The following is a 12574-nucleotide window of genomic DNA, read 5'->3' as shown; positions in this document are numbered from 1 at the left end:
GTAGAGGACTGGAGGTTGAATTTCACTATCCACATCAGATTGCTCACAGCCATCTGTATCCCCAGCTCCAGGGAATCCAATGCCCTCCTCTTGGCTCCTTAGGTACCCATATGAACATGCATACACAGACATACAAAAATAATAATATGAATCTTGAAAAATAAAAGGGATTATGGAACCAGATGGTGGCAGTGAACACCTTTAATCCCAGCACTCAGGAGGCAGAGGCAGGCAAATATCTGTGAATTCAAGGTCAGCCTAGTCTCCAAGACAGGCTCCAACGCTACAGAGAAACCCTGTCTCAAAAAACAAAAAGGGGATTGAGGGAGAGTAAATGAGTGTCTCCTAGAGGGCTAGAGATTCCCAGAACCTACACAGTAGTACACAACCATCTGCAACTCCAATTCCAAAGGACCCAGTATCCTCTTCTGACTTTCTCGGGCACCAGGCACACATATGGTGCTTGTATGTACATGCAGGCAAACAATCATAAAATAAACCTTCACATTTAAAAAAAAATGAAGTGTTCTCTAAAATGCACTTAATGTGTGATTTGCATGAATCTACTTTCCCTTGGGAAAACAGGGGTATGTGGGCCTCACTACTGTCACCCAGTCACTGAAACCAAGGTTGTGATAAATTTCTCACAATACCTAGAACCAGCATGGACAGCAAAGAAGTATTGGGTCCAATATGCTAATTGTTCCAGGGTTGAAAACCCACTTAAGCAGAGAGAGTGATAGTCTCTTGAAGCCAGGGCCTAAAAAGATGTGTGTGTGTGTGTGTGTGTGTGTGTGTGTGTGTGTGTGTGTGTGTGTATAATGTTTTCTATCTCTGTACTCATTACTATCCTGAACAACCAGGTGAATGATCCTGGGGCCTTTTTTGGAGGGAAGATAAAACAGGATAATGAAGTAAACATTGAAAGTTTGGGCCTTCAGCACCTTTCACTGCTCTGGACAATATCATCCTTGTTCTCTAAACCTGATTAATGGGCCTGGGATGAAGTGCATTAAAATAAGTTCTATTCTTGTACCATCTAAAGAAAGATGTGGCTAAATAATAATGTCAACTCAGTACAGTATGTGGAAAAGGGAACCACAGTGCATTCTCATACCTTGACTCTACAACTCACCCTATTATCTTAGTTTCCTCGTCTGAGATAAAATGAACCAGTTGGGCTCAGGAGTCTCCAGTGAGCCTTGAACTGATTTGAGAGAAGATTAATTATGGCCATTTAGATATACTAAAACTGGAGACTCCCAGCCTTGACATGAATATCACTTTAGGCAGATGACTGTCTACTATAGCAGTTATGTATTCCAAACAGTGTGTTTGGAAACATCCAAGTTCTATAGTAACAAAGTGCCAAGAGCATCTGTTCCCTTCATTGTGACAGAAAATGCTATTTACAAATATCAACAAACATCTCTCAGGGAGCAAAGTTTTCCCTAGCGGAGAACTATCTTCAGTGGTTCCCATTACTGCCAGATGTGTTCTTATTTAAGCACTGGGGGTGGAGGGTGCTCCAGCATGTGGAGGTCAAAAATTGACATCAGATTGTCTTCCCCAATCATGTCTCCTCTTTGGTTTAAAAAAAATAGGTTTGATTTATTTTGTAATTATATGTACATATGGAAGGTCTATGTGTAAGTGCAGGTGTCCTTCATAGTTCTGAGATTAAAGGCATGTACCACCACACCTAGTTTATATTTGTTTTAAATTGTGGGGGGGGGGTGCATGTGAGCACAATTGTCTGAAGTGGGTGCCCATTGCTTTTGGAGGAAGAGTTACAATGGTTGCAAGTCACCTAACATGGGCTCTGGGAACCAAACTCAAGTCCTCTGCAAAAGCAGCAATCTCTGTAAGCCACTGTGTCATCTCTCTAGCAGCATTCGAAGACTGCTCAAAACTCTTGAACATAAAAGAAGAAATAAAAGCTCTAACTGAGAAGGCAGAGCACTGAGAAATCTCACCTCCTTCTCACCACCACCCACTACCACCCCTGTGAGCAAAAATAGCTAGAAAGAAACTAAGAAGAAGCAAATATGAAAGAATGCAAGACAAATCATGAAGGACATACTAAAATGGCAGAAAACATTAGAAAAGAGAGAAAACAAGCCAGGTGTGGTAGCACACACCTTTAATCCCAGCACTCAGCAGGCAGAAACAGGTAGATCTTTATGAGTTCAAGGACAGCCTGGTCTACAGTGAGTTCCAGGATAGACAGGAATGCATAGTGAGACCTTGTTTGGACAACAGGGAGAGAAAAGGGGAGGGGGAATAGGAAGAAGAAGGGAAGAAATTATTGTAGAAATAATGCATGACATTTCTCAGAATAAAACTCACTACATACTCAGCTTAATAAAACACAGAAGAAAATGTAGAAGGTGCATAGGGTGTCATATAATTTCAGATCAGAGAGAGCAAAGCAGTTCTATATGTGTTTGGATAGGATATCAAATGTCTGGAGTCAGAATGGCTTCAGGATGGCAATCCCCACAGCAAGTAGCAAATAGAGAACTGCCTTCAAAATTCCAACAGAAGAATAGCTCTACTGGACTCAGCCCTGTGCTTAGACAAGCACCATGGAATAAAAACAGCCCTGGGTTTCCAGACTCTTAGCAGGTTGATTTCCTCATGCACCCTTCCTCAGGAAATGCCTGGAGGATGTGGTCCACAACAAACAGATGATAAATCAAGGAACAGACTGCCATTGGATGCAGAATATGCGAGTTACTCAGAAGGGATGAAGGAAATACCCAAGGGGATGGTAATGGTGAGAGCAGCTGTCCACACTATAGAGGTCAAGCATCAAGATTACAGAAACAGATACTTGGAGATCTGGCACCACCAGGACCCCACTGTTGTCTACCTATTTTTTCAGATCTGAGGTCAGGATTCCTGGGTGAGTCTAGCTGCAACACTTTGATTTATCATCGTCTATCTGATGAGGATGTCACTTTTCTCAATTTCTGGCTTGACTTTTGTCACATCCTAGGATCTCATTTCTCCCCCACATAAGTGCTTCGCTCTGCTCTGCTGCGGAAGTTTACAGTAGGCTGACTGAAGCATAAAGTTTGAGCTGAGTTTGGAGAGACAGCTCAGAGGTTATGAACATCCGTTACTCCTGCAAAGGACATGAGTTTAAGTTGCCAGTGTCCATGTTGGGCAGTATACAAACTCAGTAGCTCCAGCTCCAGGGAATCTGGTGCTCTCTTCTGGCCTCTTTAGACACTGCATACACTTGCAAAAACCCACACTAGACATACAAGCATGCACATAATTTAAAATGAATCTTAAAGGAAGTTAGGGACAGATGGAGCCATGCTTTTGGGTGTATAGACTCTCAGTTCCTGACCCACACTACATCCCTACCATATGCTCTGCTTTGGTGACCTGCTTATGACCAAATTCATAATCTATCCAAGCATTCTTAAAGAAGCTGAATTCAACTTACAGAGGCTCTGTTCAAACTCTCACTTCTGAGCACTTTCATTAAAATATTACTTCTTTATGCTTAGCTATGTTTGTGCTTCTACTCAATACACACTGTTTTGGGAACATATACCTAGATGGTAAGACTACATGTCTTATGGATTAGCATTGACATCAAGATGCTGCTTATGTCTGAGGAGGAGGCTGGAAATTTGATTCAGAGAGGCATTCGGAGAGGTTCCCCATGGTAATGTTCTCTTCCTTAACCTGTAGGAAATTTACGGAGTTCAAATGGACTTTCCAACCTGAACATGTTTAAAATACTCTATACATAGAGCAACTAACAATCTATACAGGACAATTAACAATCAAAATGTATGCAGCAAACAGGCACTAAAGCAAGGCCACTTTGCGTGGTAATGAGATCATGTGCTCATGTGTACCAGCTGAGCTTTGAGCAGAGGGAATAAGAAAAAGGTCATAGGTCTATGGAGCCAGTGCTCTGCCTAGGGTGGCCTTTTCATATATTCCTATGAGTTCTGAGTGCCAAAATTTCACCAAAAGTCCCAGATAAGTGGGATCCTCATGGGATGGTATTTTGTACAGAGTTCTGGAAACTTCTCTGGTCTGTTCTCCAGTCAAAATATACATCAAAGTGTCTCCACAAACAACTCAAAACACTTTTAGATTTAACTCAGGAGTTTTATGCAATGTCTACCCATTGACTTCATATTCATTTCACATTTCATTCTCCTAACCCTGTGGAGAAAAGTCTGGTGGCAGTTACCTCTGCCTTGTGGAATTTTCATTTCTGTCACACTTCTGACCCTAGGAAAGGAAGGATGCAGTGGCCATCCTCTCTGGTTTCTTTCACAGGGTGAGTCACAGGCCAAATGACTCTTAGCATCATCCCTCCCCTCTAGAGATCAAAGCTCACCTCAGGAGAACCTCTCAGGGAAGAGACAGCAAGTGGATACCTGGGCCAGGCAGGAAAAGCCAGTAAACAAGTGAGTGACACATTTATAGATGAACTCAGCTGGGGAAGTTGAGGAAGCCATCCAGGCAGGTCCCTCATGGGCTTGGGTCAAGGTAGGCCTCCAATAAAACACATACTGCAGGAGGACAAACTGTTTGTGTTGATAAACACAAGAAGAAAGGAAGTGACTAGCTGGAGGGAAGGTGTGTTTCAACAGATTGTGCCCTGTGCTGGAAATGGATATTCGTGGGTCCTGGGGGACTCCAGGAGAAAGAGGAAAAGAGGTTGGAACAAACAGGCAAGATCTGTATTCTTATACACAGGGAATCTGGAGGTTAGAAAACCTGTGTTCAAATCCTGAGATGTTTCTTTTTTTCTAATTGTATGTGCATGTGTGTGGCTTTATGTGCACATAACTGCAGGTGCCCACAGAGGCCAGAAGAGGGCATCAGATCCCCTGGAATTAAGTCACTATGTAGCTGCTAGAAACAAAACCCAGATCCTCTGCAAGAGCAGCCAATGTTCTAACCACTAGACAATCTCTACAGTCCCCAGCCTGAACTTATTATCTGTGCAACAGCAATACCAATCCCCTGCCTAAGAACACTGTTGGGTGTCTGACACAGGGAAAGTTCTGAAAATAAAACCAAAAACCAAATCTTTGTTCATGTTAGGAAAGACAATCTATCAGCCGTGAGGTGGGAAAGAATGGGAGAGGGGTTGTTGTACCACATTCTCAGAGCCCCAGACCAACCCAAGGAGCCAACACCTCCAATGCAAAAGCAAATGTTTCTTTTTATTGTTCAAGCTGGCCAGCTTGGATCTTACTCGATGGCAGGGAAATGAGATGACAACTAGCCATAAAGGGAAGCTTTTAAAGGGGCAGACCACAAGGCTGAAGGCCACAAATTTCAGAGTTCCCATAGTTACCTAAGGGCATACAAAGTAAAACAGTAACTATATATTTTAAGCAAGATACACTTGAGTAAGATAAGACAGGGCACAGGGTTGCAGGGTTACAGAGTCACAGGGTCTGTCAGTTATTCCCTGGACCAAGGGATCTTTACAACCTTATGATCAGCAATTAGTAGACATAGGAATGTTGACACAAGTGGTGGACAGTCACCTCCCCTTCTCTGAGAGCAGAGCTTAGGCACTAGCCACAGCATTCCCAGTCAAGTTCCCTTTTTTGGGCCCAAGTTTTTAAACTTTTATTAATTTTAATTGTTGGTCCTTCAGGGTAGGATGTGTTCTAGGTTCTGTGCTGGACTATCGGGCACTTGGGCTTCAGTGAAGGCTCCAACAGAAGGTTATCATGTGGAAACAGGTGTTACCTGTCTAGAACAATGAACTCCTGGCTTCTTGCTAATGCCAAGATCCTGGCTCCTAAAGTGCAAGAGAAACAATTCACTTGCTGGCTCTTCTTTCCCTAGTGAACGAAGTGGTCATTACATATCGTCCTGCAGAGTTGCACTCTAATGATCAAAGTGTATACATAATTCCTGTGGGAGACACTGCAAATGTGAGACACCCAACAGTTCCATGGAAAGTGCACAAGACCAGCTGCTTGAAGCCTATAAAGCTCATTCAGGTATTCTGTCCTGCAGCCAGGGCTAGCTTGGTGGACATGCTACCTGCACAGCCCCATGAATCCCATGCTCAGAAAATTCCTGCCCTTGGTTTATTATTAATGTCCTGTATTTCAAACTGCCATCAAGGAATACAAAGAACAACTAGTCACTGGTCACTATAGTGATTTTTTTCACATAGTGTAGGAATTAAGATCTTGGCTAAGAATTCACTTCCCCCTGCTGCCCTCAGGGCAGGCAACTATAACTGCAGAAAAACAAAGACATGTTTTCTAATGCAAAATGCTCCTTTGGCTTCCACAACCCTGAAAGCACCCTAACAGGTCATTGGAAGCTGAGATGACGAACCTCCCCCCTCCGTTTCCCCCTCCTCCATCTGGTGCCAGGGTATATAAGCCAGGCCCCCAAGTAAAATAAAAAAGAGCCTTCTTAACATTAAGCAAGAGTCCTGTGCACCCTCCGCAGAATTTCACCGCCCCCTCCCCCCGCAGTGCAGGCATGGCACACAGTAGGGCTTTAGAAGGCGAGAACACCATGACAGCTCAAGGGTGCCTTAAGAAAGGAAAAAGCTTTCTGGATTTGTTCCTATGCTGTATTTTTTTCTTGATTTTTGAACAAGGACCCATGCACCTCCATCTGTATAAGTTAAAGGGTCCAGATACTACAGGAAAACAAAGACTCTTCTTCTTCCAGGGTCATCTCTCAATGGGTCTCTCTCCATCTTTCTATGTATGCCTTCCTTTTCTTCTTTCTCCTCCTCCTCTTCCTCTGCCCCCTCCTCTTTCTACCTGCCGCTCCTCTTCCTCTTTCTCCTTTTCTTCTCCTTCTCCTTTTTTCTCCACAGAGTCTGACGTAGCCAAGGCTGGCCTCAAACTTAATCCATAGCCAAAGATGACCTTGAGCTCCTGATCCTCCTATCTACTTTTCCCAAGTGCCAGAATGACAGGCATTTGCTACAGCACTGGGGATCGAACCTAGGACCTTATGACTGTTTGATAAGCATTCTCCCAACTGACCTGCCCTGCTCATCTTCTAGCTCCTTTGCTCTAAGTGCTACCTGCTTCCCCTCCTACTTTCAGAATTCATGGAGACATTAGACTGGAAACACCAGTGGCTCAAAATTAGGAGACAACACATCTATTTCCTCCTTCACTATTACAGTCCTGGAGAGTGGCCAACATGGCTCAGCCATACTCCAACCCTTTCTGTCAGACTCTCAGCTCAACTGGATTTCCAAAAATGCTCTAGGAGAAGTGTGTTTAGTAATCCAAGTTTGCAAAGCACTGACAAATCGCTCCCATTTTTGAAGGCTCACAAAATACAACAGCATAATGATGGCTCTGGGAAGTCCTGTAACAAAAGACAAAGAAAATAACCTAGAATCTTATTGTCTTCCAAACTTATTTCAATTGCTTTCTATGCAGAGCACCTCAAGGTTCAGGCTTGGAACCCACAGCCTGTGGCTTTGAAACAAGCCTAGAAAAGTCTCTTAATCTCATAATATGGGATTAATAATCCTATTTTGTTGGAAAGGTAAATTAAATCATGAGAAACATATATAGTAAGCACTTGATAAAGGCAAAGAGATTGTTGTTAGTTTTATTTTTTAATATTATTTTACTCTAAATACCACTGTTCTTGTTTGAAACAGAGTCTTGCTTTGTAACCCAGAATGGCCTCTAATTCACCAAATAGCCTTACTGCTTCATCCTCCAGAGTGTTGAGCTTACAGAGGTACATCCTTATGCCAGGTAACCATGACTGTCAACACCACAAAGGAGTGCTTCCCTTCCACAAGAACATAAACGAGATGCTGAGAGACCATCTACATAAAACAAGTGCAGCTTGTGCTTGTTATATGCTTAAAATTTGCTCTATATATATATATATATACATATATATATATATATATCCAGTTGTGTTTCCATAACTACATTTATAGGAAGGCCAAGTTTTTGATTCATCATCATCAATCGAATTCAATGGAACACATTCGGTTGGGACTGGCTTACAATTTAGAGGTTTAGTCTACTATTGTCATGGCAATAAGCATAATGGTACTTAGGCAAACTTAGTGTTAGAGAGGTAACTGGCAGTTCTACATCTAGGGTTCACACAGGCAGTAGAAAGAGACTGAGATACACTAGCCAGGCTTGAGCGTCTGAGATCTCAAAGCATATCCCAATGACACACTTCCTCCAATAATACCACATCTACTCCAAAAGAGACCACATCTCCTAATACAGCCATTGCCTATGGATCTATGGGGGCCATTTTATTCAAAACATCACACCAAGATAAGCATAAACCTGAACTCAATCCCCAGCACCCATGTGAGAAGCCAGGCTTCATGGTGCACATCCATAACCCTTGTGGGTCTCAGTACACAGTCCAATCTGTCCTTGAACTCCATGTTCTCCTGCATCAGCCTGCTGAGTGCTGGAACTATACTATAAGCACTGTATTGCCCAATTTAAACCCAAACATTTAAGAATTTGAAGAAAATTGTTCTCATGAGCTCTTCTTGAGGAACTATTATGAGACCAAATTCAACTCAAATGACACTCAGAATAGAAGGTGACAGAGTCATCAAGCAACACTGGTCCACAGAGAAATCATGAAGTCCCCAGTTAGAATGAAAATGCCTAGAAAGACCTTAGATGATCTAGAAAAGACTGGTAATGTGATCATGGCATGAGCTTGGAATGTCCAGAGGGCAGCAAGAAATAAATGCAGAGAAGCAGCCATGTCAGAGATGAGATTAAGAATTCACAAATTGACAAATTGTGATGACACTTGCCACTCTTCTGAGGGAGGGAAGCTAGCCTGGGAGTTTGCAATTTTTCTCTTGCTTTCTTGATTGGTTGGTTTTGCAGCACTAAAAATTAAGCCCAGAGCCTTGAGTGTGCTAGGAAAACTCTCTCTCATTGAGCTGTGGCCCTGCCTGGTTTTCACAAGGAGCTCTGGGTATATGGGGTGTGGGCTGCCTGCTCTGAAGGAATGCTCTTACTAATTTCTTTCCCATGAGGAGAGTGGAAAATATCAAGGGAGTAACTAACAGGTTGTGCAGACATCTAAAATGATCTTTCAGAATTAAAAGGAAAGAATCAAAGGGCTGGAGAGATAGCTCAGCCTGTATAGTGCTTGCTCTGTAAGGATGAGGACAGGGGTTTGATTCTGAAAGACCCTCAGTTGGACCTTCATGCTCCAACTCAGGAGAGCAACATCCCAAATCACTCACAAGAAGCAGTCTTGATGCAAACAGCATGAGGACTTTTTATTCCAAGTGCACTGGGGTCCACGTCATACGCCACACAGGGGTAGACTGAGGACCCTGAGTGCAGAATTTAGATGGCTTTTATAGGGTTTACAACAAAGCCCTCACATTGTAAACCAATCATCTCATAGAATCAAGAGCCTATGCTGTGCGGGCCAATCAAATTAAACCATTTTATAGTTTTTAGACCAATCATTTTAAATTTAAATTATCCAAGCCTGTGCTTTATAGACCAATCAGTTTTCTATAGCCCCGGAGGTCTGCATTTGTGCCGGCTCCTAGGTGGGGTGACAAATGGCAGTTAGGATAGGTCACTGGGGCAGGGGTTTCACAAGCTGTTTATGAAGTCAGATAAGCAGCAAGGAGTATGACCTTTTGCCCATTTACTGGCAGAGGAATTTGAGGTTTTTAGGGCTTTTAGGGCTTTTTAGGTTTTTAGATTGTATTTCTGAACTTTTAGCTTCCTGGGGTCATTGGAGAGTTAGGCTGTATTTTCCATCCTTTCAATTCCAAGAATCCACATAGAAGAGGAAGAGGAGGAAGCTGGCTATGATGATGCTCACTTGAAATCCTAGTACTGAAAAGACAGAAAGTGGAGCGTCCCAAGTACCTGCTTGCCAGTATTCTAGCTACATCAGTGGATTCCAGGAGAGTGAAAGACCCTATCTGTAGTGCCCATGCTACGATCTGTTCCATGCATCCAGCAAAGGCATAGAGATTGAAATAGAGATAAGACAGAGGGTCATTCATTCAATGGCAATGTCAGAATGCCAAATGCCGAATGCCGTTTATTGAGGGGATGGAATGGGCTTAAATACTGACTTATAGCACAGTGGAAAATAGCAGGATTTTTAGGCTTAGCTCCTCCCCCACGAGGTGTGTGTTAGCAAAACAGGAAGATTACCAATAACAGGTTTGGGGCAAGGAGTTCCAGCCAACAGCTTCAGGCTTGCTTAAGGTGCCTCGGGGGTCCATGAAGGCCCCACACCTATCTAAAAACAAGGTGGAGGCTAATAAGATTGCTCATATAGAGGCACTTGCTGCCAAATCTGAATCCCATGAATTGCCCTTTGACCTCTGAATGCTTTGACACATTCATGCCTAGGCATTAAAATAATTAAATAATCACAACAAAACAACTTGAATGGCACCCGAGGACAGCACCTGCCACCCACAAGCATGCATATACATGCCCTCACACACACACCCCCAAGAAATGATTTTAAATTGTCAGGTTCATCTCAGGGCCAATTTAGATATTTTAACAGCAGTTGTATTTTAGACCTTGAAGTTGTTTATACATCTTTTTACCTTAGTGACTGGGTATTCATAAGGAAATATGGAGGCAAGTGCTGTCACCTCTATGGCTTGTTTCCGAATTATCAAGCTAAAAAGTACATATTACACCTGAAGGGAACAATGGTTAGGTGTTGGTGATGTATCTGTTTATTGAAATATTTAGAGTTTTCATCAGGATGAAGTTACCAAAATACAAAGCTATCACACTAAGAGCAGAATGTCAAGGCATCAAGGATATCTTTTAGAGGGATCGGGACTTGAAGTAAACATCTCCCTCAGGAAGTATCTGGCCTTAAAGATACAATCAGATGACTGGAAGTAACTCTCAGGAAGATGAGCTCACTACTGGGGTAGCCAAGAAAAAAAATATGAAGAGACCTCATAAAACTAGAACTCAGCAGAAAAGCAACATGGATTTACTGGTGGATATATATATATATATAAAATTTTTTCAAAAGAAAGGAAAGTTCCTAATGGAGATAAGCTAAGTAAAGAGATGGTGATGACTGTACTCTTAAGTTCTAGAACATTCCAGAATTAAGTTGGCATAGAAGGAAGAAGATTGCAGTGGATGCCATAACAAAATGAGTGAACAAATCAAATTCTGTCAGAAATTTCAGAGTGTCCTATGAACGCTCTCTGTCACACAAACAGGATGGAATCCCTGGGATGACAGAACAAGTAGTGGGTCAGGGAAAGATGAAAGAAAGTCAAGGAAGATAATGAATAGCTGCTTGGGGGCCAAAATGAAGACTGATTTAAAAAAAAAAAAAAAAAAAACATCAAGTCCACTTGAAGTCTGAAGCAAGGACTGATGGGTTGGGGATGCATGAGGTGGGAGAATAAAGAGCTGGATGCTGACCACTGTGGGGCACAACATCTCATCAAAGCTTCTCTGGAGAAATGGTACACAGCAAGGAGTCTTAGTGACTAAGATAGGCAAAGTGGCTGGGGGTGGGCATGGGGGAGAGACTGGAGAGCAGAGGGGACCAGGGTTGAGGGCAGGGAAAGGGCTAGAGTTCGCTACAACAGGGAAAGCAAAAAACTTGTTAGCAAGTAATTTAAGAACCAAGGGAGGAATTGTGTGGGCAAGGTTGAGATCTAATAAGACCAGCAGTGCTCTTGATAAGCAAACAGTCCATAACAGCAGGCAAGAGCTGCTACAGCAGGAAAAAACAAAAAACAACAATGGGGAGAGAGCCCAGCTGGCAGCCTGGAGCAGAATGCAATAAAGCTAGAGTGCCTGTGCTTTAGATGCTGCTGACCTGACTCCAAGAAGACACAGCCATCAAATCCTGCCACAGAAAGACCCATGAGTCTAGAACGTTCTCCCAGTGCACCTTCTGGAACTGGAGCAATCATCTGTCCAGGACCAGCTATAGAATTTACTGGAGCCAGTGTGTTTCCTCTTGGGTTTCTGCATTGTAGGTCATTGCCAATGTCCTTGCCAAAGAGCTGGGTTTGGAAAAGAGTAGAAGAGGGAGATTCCAATAGAACCATCCTCAGCATACTCATGTGCACACGGCAGAGTCTACAGAAGAATGACTCCCTAGCAGATCCATAGCCTCCTTCTATCTCCAGTATTCACCTCCGCCTTGCCTGCAACTTGATCAATTTGGGTCCAAGGTCAATTTGATCTAATATATAGATATTAGATCCCCTGCTTCCCATTTGAACCACCACTGCTTTGATTAGCAAAACACCTACCATCCCTGACAAGGTGGGGGTCTGGCAGGAAGAAACTCATTACTCTTTATGGCCTGGGTAATGTTCCATGTCAAGACAGTGGGTGGATCTGCCTACATGTGCACACCAGCTTCTCTGTGATGGATGGCTGAGTGGGGGCTGACTGTACTCATGGCCTCGGTAGTAGCACAATGGCTGCTGCTCTCTGGGGTGGAACATGTACCTTTGACAGACACTTGTCTTTAGAGATCATAAGAGTTCTAACACTACTTCTGACCCTGTACAGCTTCTGTTTTCTAAAAGGACCAG

The sequence above is a fragment of the Phodopus roborovskii genome, unplaced genomic scaffold (assembly GCF_943737965.1).
Source record: "Phodopus roborovskii unplaced genomic scaffold, PHOROB, whole genome shotgun sequence".
NCBI lineage: Eukaryota > Metazoa > Chordata > Mammalia > Rodentia > Cricetidae > Phodopus > Phodopus roborovskii.
Note: the sequence above shows the minus strand (reverse complement) of the source record.